Source organism: Hyperoodon ampullatus, assembly GCF_949752795.1.
Source record: "Hyperoodon ampullatus genome assembly, chromosome: 18".
NCBI lineage: Eukaryota > Metazoa > Chordata > Mammalia > Artiodactyla > Ziphiidae > Hyperoodon > Hyperoodon ampullatus.
Genome location: NC_136931.1, coordinates 43,016,253 through 43,029,162, shown reverse-complemented (window position 1 = coordinate 43,029,162; position 12,910 = coordinate 43,016,253).

Sequence of the window (12,910 nt, the reverse complement as noted above, 5' to 3'; positions counted from 1 at the left end):
TTCTACTTCCTTCCAAGAGTGTTTGTCAACAGACACAGAGGTTCCCCTGTCTTCAAGATTCATGTGCCTCCTTGCACAGATATTCCAAAACGGCTGCACTTCACTTGGAGTAAGTCTGCCTGTGAGGAAATGGGCATTTACACTTGTCACGTAAGGGCTATTGGGGTCCTTGATTTAATTCCTGAGGACATACCTCTCTGCATCTGAGAAATGTAGCCGGATGAGGTGTGGGTACACAACGGGGGGTGTCCTCCACAGGCACTGCACTGAGGCACGTCTGGCCCTTTAAGAGCCAACATCTTCTTTCTGGTCCGGATTGCAGGTTTGAGAGTGGGATGCAGCTTTCTCTTCCATGTTATCTGTTCATCCTCCCTGGGTGTCCTTCTCTGCAGTGGTCATTGGAAGTTCCACATACAGCCTCCTGCCGCAATCTGTTATGAGAATAACCAAGGATTCAATGTGACAAATATATCTTACTCTCCCCTTGGTCTGGCACAGGATGAGAGCAGTGTGGGAACAGCTGTGCTGTTGTGCCTTTTAGGTCCAGTCCAGCTCTCAGTCTATCCACATGGCAGAGAGACAAACCAATGTCTGCAGAGGGACGGGCAGACTGAGAAATACACCCAGCTTAAGTACACTCTCATCTGCATCACTTGTGAATCGTCCCATGGAGACTTTGGTCCATCAGGTTGGTGACCAATAGACCGGGGTCCTGGGCTCCTAGGCACACTTGAGGAACAGGACACCCTTTCAGCACTGCATGAATTCAGTGCCCACTTATTGTCAGAAGAATCCCAGAAGAAACAGAAATGAACATTTGTGCATTTTTTCATGTACTGAAATTATCTTTTTTTTTTTTTTTCTTCTAGGGAAACAGCACTCCCACACCTTAAGGGAGGGAGCCACGACGGAGTGATATGGAATGCAAATCCGTTCTAAGAAGGCTGTGGGGGCCACCTGGTGTCCGATGCAGACAGGGCCTGCTGCTAGGTGGATGGGAGGGCGTGAGGCAGGGTTGGGGGTGAGGGGTGAGAGCCTGACGCCTTCTTATCCATGTCAAAAACAGCCCATCAGGAGGATTTGAAGGGGGTGGGGAGATCACCTTACATTGTGGGAAGCAGATCAAAGCAGAAGAGATAATGTCTCCACAAGAAAAGGGTGAACAGAAAGTGCTGATGAAGAAAGCCTGGGAGAGGTACAGGCCCGGCCCTGGATGCCAGGCTAGACTTCACGACTGTCTGGGTAGGTGCCTTCAAAGAAAGAGCAAAACCACTTGTTCAGGCTTCAGGCACACACAGATACTAACGCTTCCTGGGTGTTATCTCTCCGGGTTTACGTTTCCAGAAAAATGTAGTCCCCATCACTGGCTTTCTATGCGGAGCTGAAATAATTCATCAAATATTTGGAATGTGTAATTAAATATCTAATGCCAATTAGCAAATTACTAATGAAATAATCAGGGGCTTTTATGGTTTATAGTTTGGCTCGAATTTTAATTCTAAGTGGTTATTGATTCTAAATAGAGTCTGAGTTGCAAAACATTAGGTATATGAAATGAGAAGGGAAAAAGAAGGTTTGGGGGCTGTGGTGGTGGGCGCTGAGGGGCACTAATCCTCACGAATTTCCGCCAGCAGGTGCGGGAAGTGAAGGAATGCGTAGGGGGTGGCCTCTGTCCATCGTCAATAGTGGAATCGGGGAAGACACCCAGAGGTTTGCTGTGGAGGCCCAGGGCCTGTGTCACACGCCTCCCATGGTCGTGTTACAGCTCATTGCTGTATGATTACAGGCCAGTGAAATGCATGATACCACACCATGCTCCCTGGAGACTCTGCCACACCAAACCCTAGGGTTGAGCAGCGGTGGCTGGAATACGGAGCTTCTGAGGCTGCCTTGCTCCTGCAGGCCGGGAGGTGACGATGGCAGTCTTGGGAATTTCCACGTGTGAGAGAGCAGACTGCAAAGAAACCGGCACTTGACTATAGGTCTGGACTGGTGTGCAGGGGGACAGAGTTCCCTATGGGGTACAGGGGTACATGGCTACTTTGGGGGGCCAAGATACAAATGAATGTTTCTAGCAAAGTTGTTGAAAGAAGTGTAAGCCACTACGACAGCACCTTTTTTCAAATGCCTTTCTCCTTTTGTATGGAAAATAAACTGCTAATCAAACACTGAATTTAAATATTGAAGCAGGTTCCTTAAAATATCTTCTTGACAGATTATAAGAGAAGCGAAGGTTACTAGAAGGTATGAAAAATAATGCAATTTCATTTTTCCAAGAAATACCTTTTCACCAATCTTATTTCTCCCATCCTATATTTAATAAGATGTATCATCACTGTTACAAAGAATAATCATCCCTGTGGCCCTTAATTATTTATTCTATGTACACCCTGTTCCAGGAACTTCATCACACATGCTAGGTCACGTAATCTTCACAAACAACGCTTTGGGATATATATTAGTATAAGTATTAGCCTGAGTATTAGCATTAGTAGTAGTAGTAGTCTCTGTTTCATGGACAAGGAAATTGAGACTTAGAGACTTTTTTTTTTTTTTTTTTTTTTTGCGGTACACGGGCCTCTCACTGTTGTGGCCTCTCCCGTTGGGGAGCACAGGCTCCAGACGCGCAGGCTCAGCGGCCATGGCTCACGGGCCCAGCCACTCCGCGGCATGTGGGATCTTCCCGGACCGGGGCACAAACCCGTGTCCCCTGCATCGGCAGGCAGACTCTCAACCACTGCGCCACCAGGGAAGCCCGAGACTTAGAGACTTTTAACAACTAATTTTATGCAGCTACTCAGTGCTGGGGTCAGGTCTAGAACCAACGCTGTGACTTTCTCCATGCTGCCACTCATGGTTGTAGGTGGTCCCTCAAAACAAACCAACAAACAGTGTGGGGATAGCCTCACCCAGGACTCAGACTTGCTCCTGGGCAGTTTTTCAATCAATACGAAAACAGCCAGTTGAGAGGTCATGTCTTGGGGCTCTTTTGAAGACAGAGATACCAAAGGAACTGAGATGAAGCGGAGGCTGAGCTCCGAGGCAGGCCTGGACCCGAGACCCCCCGGCTACTCTGCTGGTCCAACCTGGCTAACGACGAAGGAGGGGCTTGCCTCCTGGCTGGACCTGCTCCTGCCCGGGCCAGGCCAGAGAGGAAGACCCGGCTGCCCTACCCCAGCCCTCTGCAGCATCTGGGAGCAAGAGGAAAGATGAGCCACATACAGCTCAGGAGTGATTTAAACACTCCTCCAGCACAAAGAGGAATCTTGGATTTCATTAATTAATACATCAACAGAAGCCAATGGAGAAAAACATGTCTTGTTATCTGGCTTCTCAGATGCGAGACATGGGCTCATTAGCCTGAAGCATATCAGTCCGATAACACTATTTATTCCATACAGAATAATGATCTACTTTAGGGGATACTGCAGTGAACCGAAAGGCCGAGTCCATCCATTATCACGGCTCGCCCTCACACGCGTGTGCATCACTGCATCCGCCGTGAGAGTGGCTGGCGCGTGGTGCACAGCTGCTCACAACAGGCCTGCAGAGGTGAGGGTCAGCCACCTGGCCAAAGTCACACACTGACTATGAGGCAGAGTTGAGACTCAACACAAACTCCCACCTGGTAGAGAAGGGAAAGCAACAATAGGAAAGGAAAAAGCAGGCAGTCAACTCACATGGATTCATCACTGACCATTGTCTAATAAGGGTAAGCAAGTTAACAGATTGTGCCATTGCTGTTATTTCTGTTTTAAATTACATACTCTGTTTAATGACAGTGTCCTCAGAAGGGGCCTTTAGAATTACAATGCAATCCCTAAACCAGTCAGCCTCCTTAGCCAATATGCAAACATAAGCATAAGGCACATTATTTGCTCAGGCCCACACAAGGCTATTTGAGATGCTAAGGGCCCCTCATATAGAAAGCAGCCATCAGTTAAATGATGATCTTATTACCAGGCAAGGGACTTTTCTAAACGGCGCTGATAGGCGGCTGGTGGGCAGGATTTACTGTTCCGTGTCACTAGGTCTGCAGTTCTGGGATCGTAAATGTGGGGCACCACAGCTGCAGGGCAGGAGACCTGTAGGAAGATCTGCTTCCGTGGTGCCTGCAACTTCATCCTTCTCCTGCCCTTTTTGATCTTGGAAATTCCAAAAGAGCTCCCAGTTCACCAAACTACACAGACTGTGGGGCCAGTCAGCCATCTCTCTATCAACTGGTCAACCCCTCAGCAAGCATTTACTGATCCCTGCTCCCATGCTGGGTACCCCAAGGATATACAGGAAGAGTGAGTCAAGAGCCTGCTCCCTGGAGCTCTTTCAGTGCAGGGAGGCTGGTTAGAGCCAGGCCAACTGTCATCAGGGGCTGAGCCAGCCATACTGCTCAGATCAGAAGTGACCTAGGGGCTCAGAGGAGCAGAGACCACTGGGGCCCACAGGAGCCAAGGGGGGTCCCCAGGAGAAGGGAAGGGTGTACACAAAATCTTGAAGGGCTGCTGGGGGGAGACAGCATAGACAAGAAAGAGCTTCTTGGGGTGACTGGCTTTGAAGACACTGATTTGGGAGCAAGTAAGGAAATTAAGCATGTGGGCCTGGGGACCCAGGTAACGAGGGCTGAGTTGTCAGGCCTTGCGTGGCAAAGAGCCCTCCCTACGGCAGGGATGGGAGCACCTCCACAACCACACAGACCACCCGCAGGGGAAAAGCCTCCTTTACAGAAAGGAAGGAAAGACATTCTAAGAAGAGAGTTTGTTGCCACCTTGGTAATGGGCCTTTAATGATTCTGGCCAGTGGCACTGGTCAGTTCTGTGCAGGACACCAGGGGCTGTTTGGGTGTCACTGAAAGTGCTATATACAGCCCAGTGATTACTCCCCAAATGCACAAATACTGATTCAGCCTAAGGGAAGCACCATGAGGTTTAGTTGTGACACTCTAGAAGGCAGCCATCAGTTCTACTCTGGACAGTAAGAGGAACGCAAAGCGCCCTTCCCTGAGGGCGCAGCTGTGGGAGGGAGCATAAGTTATAGGAGACATTAAAAATAATTTTTTTTCAAATTAATAAAACGCAACAGTCCACACTCAAGACCAACAGCTTGTAAAATTGGATTTCTAAAAGATGTAAGGGAGAGGAGGCCAACACCGGTCAGAAGCAGCAAGCCAGAATTCAGGAAGGAGGAGCACAGGCAGAGCCGGCCCATGAGGCATTCACGGTGTCTGCCAGGCCGACACCAAACTGGTCCCTCTGTTGGGGATGACAGTTCCAAAATCCTACCAACCAGAAGGTGCTGAGTGGTGTGAGGGAAGCGAGGGTCCCTGCTGCCCTCACCCCTTTGGGCCCTGATGTTGGAGGGTGGTGGGCAGAGCCTGAGGCCCTGTGTCTGGGGCCATCACAATAAAATCACTGCAGTTCATTCTGGCCTTTGAGATGGGATTCCTTAAACATGTTGATTTATTTCTCTATCGCCTCCAAGAATCTGAGCTTCCACACAGGAAGGAGCCCGGGGTAAATATCGATTACAGAGAGGGCTCTTTAGAGGACATTTGGAGATTGGACTACGGTCAGTGTCCTTACACTGTCACCTAACCCTGAGACACCAGGCACAGCAGTTCCTCAGCATGTCCCCTCCTCACTGAGACTCAGGGCCGGCAGGTTGCTCTGTCCAGAAAGCAGACACGGTCGCAAAGAGCAGCAGCCCTGGGCTATAGCCAGGCCTGCTCTGGAGCACACGGCGGCCCCTGCAGAGCTCCCTGGGCACAGCTAAGCCTCCCCTCCTGAGAGGACCAGCGAGCCTGGCCCATAGAAAGTCTCCCCATCCGTGGCTGAACCCTGGCGTTGGTCACCATCCTCTACAAATTCACCCCCTTAGCTCCTGTCTTGTTCAAACCACAGGAGTTGACTAGAGGGGCAACTCTGAGGAGAGTTCCATTTCTCAACGTAATGAGCAGGTTATGGGTTTCCTGAGAGGGGAAAGGCAAGCATCGTGTCTGCTAAATGTTGGTCGGGGTGCAGGCTGTGTAACTTGGCGGCCTTCTTAATTGACACCATTAGTGAGGTAGATTAACCCCACGCAAGCAGCCCCCCAGCCTGACCTCATGTTCCACTGACCCCAACCTTGACCTTACCTTCCACGGCCAAATTTCTGGAAGGAGCTCATCCACCTCCTACATCAGCCTTCCTCTCCCTCTTGGGCAGGATGCACCCCTGCCCAGCTTGTGCAGCCCTGTGGCCTGTTCCTCCACCCCAGCTAGCTGCCCCTGAGTGTTTACTGCTGGCTTCACAGCACCAGCCCAGCAGTCTCCTGGGCAGCTCGGCTGCTCTGAGCCGAAGAACACTCCCCACTCTCCCGGGCCTGGCGCCAGTCTCCGTCCTACTTCTCCAGCCACACCCCGCTCAGTGTGGCCGTTCCCTCTTCACTCCATTCGAGGTAACCTCTTCTGAGTTCCCTCCTCGGCAACTTCTCTTCCCTGCCCCACCCGACGGCCCTGTCTCTCCAGGGAGCCTCCAGACTCTCCAAGGGTGGGGCTGTCCTCTGTCTCCCCTGTGTCACTCAGCGCCATGCACAGACGATGCACACAATAGACGCTCAGTGCATACATAGCAACCAGAATCACAGTGGCTGCAAAGTGACCAGCCCGCCGCAGGAGGGGAAGGCCATTTTCCTGCTACAAATGATGAAAAATTTGCTCTCCGCCTGCAGCTCCGGAGGTAGAGTGGGCAGAGGCACTCTGAGGCCACGGCACAGCCCGAGAAGGCAGAGTGGAGCTCCGCGCAGGAGCCCCCAGTGTTCGCGAGGCTCCTGCGCAGAGATTCTGTCCGCCTGGCTCTATTCTTAGCAGCGCTCACAGCCGGTACCCGGAGAAGCCTGGCTGCTCCGCAGCGTCTGGCTTTCTCCGTCCAGTCTTCGGCGGAGCCTTCTGTTTCCGCCTTCAGGTACGTGCTGCGTTCCTGTCCTCGCATCAGGATGGATGGGGTGGGCAGGCGCCATCCGGGCGAGGTGCCCGATCCTCAACTCACTCTCCCAGCTCCTTCATCTCCCCCCCCCCCGCCCCAGTGATCTGGGCCTTTGTGTTATTTTTACAAGACTCGACTGCCTACACAGGTCACCGAGGTCTCCTTTCCCTCTCCGAGGTGACTTGCCTCCATCATCGGGACTGGAGTTCCCTTGGGCTCCAGGTGGAATGGAGCAGAGATCGGCCACAACAAAGAACGTCCTGGAAGCCATGGTCAGAGCCAGTCGCCCACTAGGGTGCACCTGCTGGACACAGAGGCCTCCTGGCACCTCGTGGCAGTGCAGGGACAAGCCCACCGAGACAGTGCTCTCCACCCGAGTCTGGACTACAAGAAGGACCTACACAGCCTCCTTCCATCCACTTGGTCTCAGCCCAGCCCAGGAAAGACGTGGAATGGGCACAGTTTGCTCTTGGATTCCTCCATCTCTCCATCATTTCACTCACTCGTTCATTTATATTCCTTCCTTCATTCAACATCTATACGTTTACGTAGTTCGCTCCTGCCTTGGTTTGGGTTCCCTTAAAAAGCAGATTCTTGGTGAGACAAGGACATGGGTGCAGGTAGTTCATTAAGAGGATCCCAGGAAATACACTTGAGGAATGGGGACGTGAAACAGGGAAGAGAGGAAAGCCAGTACCAGTGCAGTGACGGGCCAGTGATGGGCAGGTTGCTGCTGCAGGCAACTAGGGCTCAGTCCAGGGGAGGGACCTCTGAGGACTATGGAGAACCCAGTGCTGGTATTTATTCCCTGCCTCTCTTCTCCCATTGACTGAGCGTTGTTTCTCTGAGGCATTAAATCCCCAGCACTGTCAGGAGTCCCTGCAGCTGGGCACACTCCTGTGGTTCTTTATGCAGGGAAGCTGTCAGAGGCTGGGAACTGTCTCCCATACCACGGCTGCAGAGTGAGCCAAGGGGGTGTGGGCAGGGCATTAACATGAGCTACGGCTCCACGGTGGTGCTTATTTTGCAGAACTTGATTGGATGCACACCGATGTCAGGCGCTGTGTTAAGGCTTTAAAAGATACACCATTCTGGCTCTGAACCAACTTCATTACCGAATTGGCCAACCAGACCGGCGCCAGGGTCCTAGCCTGGGCAGAGACGGGAGGTTCTTTTTCCAATCAGATTCACGCAGCCAATAACGAAACCGATTCTGAGACTGGAACAGTATAAGCTTTATTCAATGGCCAAAGAATGGAGAAGCGGGAATCTAGTTCACAAATCAACTTCTCAACCCAACTCCGGTGGTGACACCAAATATATAGGAGGTTCGAGGTAAAAGTGAGGGAACTGGAAAGAGTGGAAGGAAGGAATATTCATGAGTTAGCTGAGAACAGGGGTGTGGTTTGGACCTGGAAGTGTTGCAACTCTCCCTTCAGGCCCTGTATGGGCTTTTCAGGTTGTTGTCATGGCAATCGTCAACTGTCATGGCGCCTGTGGGTGTGTCATTTAGCATATGTTAATGTATTACAATGAGCATATAATGAGGCTCAAGGTCTACTGGAAGTTGAATCTTCCACCATCTTGGACCTAGTTGGTTCTAACCCTTCTTGGTTTTTTTCTTTGCAGCTTCCTGCTGAAATTTAGATAAGAGTTATTGGTTTCTATTCAAGGGAGGGGCAGGAGTATGATTCTGGGGTGACAGCCTTGGTAACAGCTTGCCATTTACAGCCAACTATATTTTTGATGGTTTGAGTAGTTTCTTTCCAGAAACTTAAAATGGGAGAAGGTGTGGTTATGTTGAACCAAAATTCAGGAAGTCTGTCTTTTTTTTTTTTTTTTTTTTGTGGTACACAGGCCTCTCACTGCCGTGGCCTCTCCCGTTGCCGAGCACAGGCTCCGGACGCGCAGGCTCAGCGACCATGGCTCACGGGCCCCGCCACTCTGCGGCATGTGGGATTTTCACAGACCGGGGCACAAACCCGTGTCCCCTGCATCGGCAGGTGGACTCTCAACCACTGCGCCACCAGGGAAGCCCGGAAGTCTGTCTTTTAAACCTGGGTCATTTACATGATGGAACCAGGAAGCATACATGAGGCTTCCATCCATCATGGTTCACCATGGATCCAGGAATGAACCAGCCCAGGCCACTGCACTCAGATGACCAAGTCCAGTTTAGGTGGAAGCAAACAGAACCCACCATGACAGTACAGGACACTGCAGCGAGTCCTGAACTCTTGTCCAGAGCTTTGTGCTTTGGGAGCCCAGAGAGAAATAATTGTCCCAGAGTTGGATAGGGAAGGCTTAGTGGAGGAGGTGAGATGCTCAGTTTTTGCCATTTTGGACTGTAATCATCAACCACCTCAGAAGATTCCTTCTGTGGGCTACAATTTTAATTTTCAACTGTAAGTCTTCCTGGCGTGTAGTGTGATTTATTTCCTTACCAGCCAGCCTAACTTTTTTCAGCAACAGACTCTGTCAGTCCCGTCCTGATCTACATGACAATGAGAAATATTCAGAAAACACAGTGGGGCCATCCTATGTGTACCCGCCTATAGACACCTCATCCTTCAACCCCTCGTCCTGCTCTTCTGGCTGTGGTCTTCCTGACCTGTTTTCTAGTTGCAGAACCCACCGGAAATCTTTGGATCTCTGCTTTGGGGCTTATTGACCCTTCCTCCTAGAACCTCCTCCCCCACTCTCCCTTAGCCCCTCACATTCAAATCCTATTCCTCATTCAAGGCCCATCGCCTCACCTCCTAATGCTTCCCCTAGAAGTGTTTGCTCTCTCTAATTCTCTGTTCCCTCTGTTCTTATGCTCAATCACATCGACTTTGATGTGCATGACTGAATCCCTGAGGGTGGAATTGCAGACACAGATGAATTGCAGACACAAGAAGCTATCTGTGGAAGGAGACTTATCCCAGAACTCAGACTAGTGTGGTGCACATGTTACTGCAACTTTTCTGATTTGGGTCCTTTGTAAGGTCATCAAGCAGTTGTGAGTTTCCTGCAAGCAGGTGAACCTGTCTGGCTCACAGTAGCACGGCCAATGCCTAGCACGCACCTTAGACCTCATACATGATCACTGAACATTGAGTGAATAAAAGCTTCTCCCCAGATATGAGACAACTAGTCCACATAAAGCACTGTTACTATGCTTTGCCTGACCGTAAGGGGTCATGGTAGCACATTCTGGAATCAATGAACTCTTCCCTCTGGGGTTACAAACCTACTTCAGTCTGAGGTTACAAACCTACTTCAGTAATTACAAAACCACAACAACAATCTCTAGATATCGCTCTATAAATATTGCTTAGATAGCCCTTGGATACAACAGTGTGTTTATTTTCTCTGGGGCAGAAAATCCTGCGCCTCTGTGAGCTCTCAGCTTTCTTGTCTCTTGAATGGGTATGCTGGACACAATAATCTCTAAGATTTCTTCCTGCACTAAAGTGCAATGAGTCTAAATGTAAAATGTTGCTGGTTGATGACCTGAACTGAGACATTAGTCTTGCTGCCCAACGTTTTCAGGGGAGACAAAATATTTTAACTCTCTGGTATCATATAGTAGCATCCCTCAGCCCTCTCAAGAAGAGCAGACAATGACTGGAAGGCAGGGTGCAGGTCAGGCCATCGTCATTGCTGACAAGTGCCCTCCCACTGCCTCATCTGGCTCCTGGCTCCTGGCTCCGCCTGGCCAGACCTGAAGCCTCCCATTCTTTTCCTCAGGTTGGGAGGACCTAAGTGCTGGGGGAATAGGTCTTCTGAGAGGGAAATGATTCACACCCCAGCAGAGCAGGCTCCCAGCCACCTGCTCCCACCACCCTCTGGGCCCTGGGGGTACAGAGGCATGACCTGCAGGGACTCAAGTCTCCCTGGGTGGATCTATTACATGCATTAAAATAATTTACGCTCAACCCTATAAAGAGTTTAATTCGTCGTGCCATCATCTATTCCAGAAGTGTTCCTCTTCATCGTGAATTATTTTTGAAGTATTTATGTGGACCTCACCGAAAATCACCCCAGTCAGCAAACTGAGAAATGGAAAGACATTAAGAGGAGGCGTTGACCCCAGGGTCACAGGCATGAGTGTAGCCAGGGTCAACGGGGTGGGAGAGGGAGCTGGGGTGGCTGCAGCAGATGGTGACCAGGCTGTCGGGCTCTCAACTCCCTGCCCACACCTTAGCATGGGCAGGGCACATGTATTTTTCATATGAGTGGCTGTGGTAATAACTGATGTGTGTAGCATTTCTGTTTGCAAAGCACTTCCCCATGTTCTCATGCGTGGCTCCCAGTAAGCCTGCACAGCACGTGTTAGTAGCCTCTTTTACAGATGAGGAAACTGAGGCTCAGAGGGACAAAGACATGGGCACAGTTTAGCAGATACAGACTTGGAACCAAGTTTCCTGATTGCAGCTACCCACTTGGCAGCTGTGAGTCCTTTTGTAGAGCTTGGGATGTTGGTCTCAGATGGACCCAATGCACGGGGATATCAGACCAGTTTTATCAATGCAGTGGACTGCCTGTCCCTCCGCCCACCCACAGACACACACCCACACACTACAGGTAAGAAGGACCTCAGCCGAGTTCTCAAGGACACTGCTGGTCTGACATTGAGTTTGGTCCATATTCTTCTTTGTTTGGGGGCCTCATTTCTTCAGCCTGCTGAAAGAACTTCTTTTTTAAAAGCTAACAACATTTCCACAACACTCCAGTGATTATTATCAAAGATCATTGGGCTGGGAATTTTTATTTATTCAATAAGTATTTATTTAAGGTCTTACTCTGTACCAGGTACTACTTGCACCACAGCTCTGACTGGTCCCTGATCTCATGAAATTTACAATTCCAGTAAGGAAAGCAGGCCATAAGCACGTAAATCAAGGGGTAAACAAGGTATTTCTAGGGAGTAATTAATTACTGCCACAAGGAAGATAGAAATAAGATGATAGACTGTGGTGTGGTACAGAGGCCAGGAACACATGGATCCAGTGGTGACAGAAAGCTTCTCTGAGCGACATCTGAGTAGAAACCTAAGAAAGGGAAGGTGCCCAGCTTGGAAGGGGCAAGAGGAAACAAGTGCAAAGGCCCTGGGGCAGGAATGGTTTTGGCAAGCCTGAAGTACAAAGAGCCATGCTGACCAGAGAGGGAGGGGATTGAGGGAGAGATGGAGGATGAAGTTAGAGAGGTTGGCAAAGTCAGATCATGTAGGGCCTCAAAGGCCAAGGTATGGAGTATGGATTTTATTCTAATGTAAGAGGAAGCCACTGGAGGGTTCTAAGCAGTGTAGTGACATGTGCTGATCTGTTGAATAAAAAGCTGATTGAGGGGCTTCCCTGGTGGCGCAGTGGTTGAGAGTCCGCCTGCCGATGCAGGGGACACAGGTTCGTGTCCCGGTCCGGGAAGATCCCACACGCCGCGGAGCGGCTGGGCCCGTGAGCCATGGCCGCTGAGCCTGCACATCTGGAGCCTGTGCTCCGCAACGGAGAGGCCACAACAGTGAGAGGCCCGCGTACCCCCCCCCCAAAAAAAAAAAAAAGCTGATTGAGTTTCATGATTCCTCAAAACTTTAAGCACAGAATTACCCACTGATCCAGCAGTTCCACTCCTAGGTATATGCCCCAAATAATTGAAACCAGGTTCCCAAATACTTGTACACGAATGTTCATAGCAGTACTATGTGATATAGCCAAGAGGTGAAAACAACCCAAATGTCCATCAATGGATGAATAGAAAAACAAAATGTGGTGTAAACATACAATGCAAGATTATTCAGACATAGAAAGGAATGACATACGGATACATGCTACCAAGTGGATGAACTTCAAAAACATTGTGCTAAGTGAAACATGTCAAATGCAAAAGGTCACATATTGTATCATTCCATTTATATGAAATATCCAGAATTGGTAAATCCATGGAGACTTTGCATATTTCTGGGGAGAGGGGCG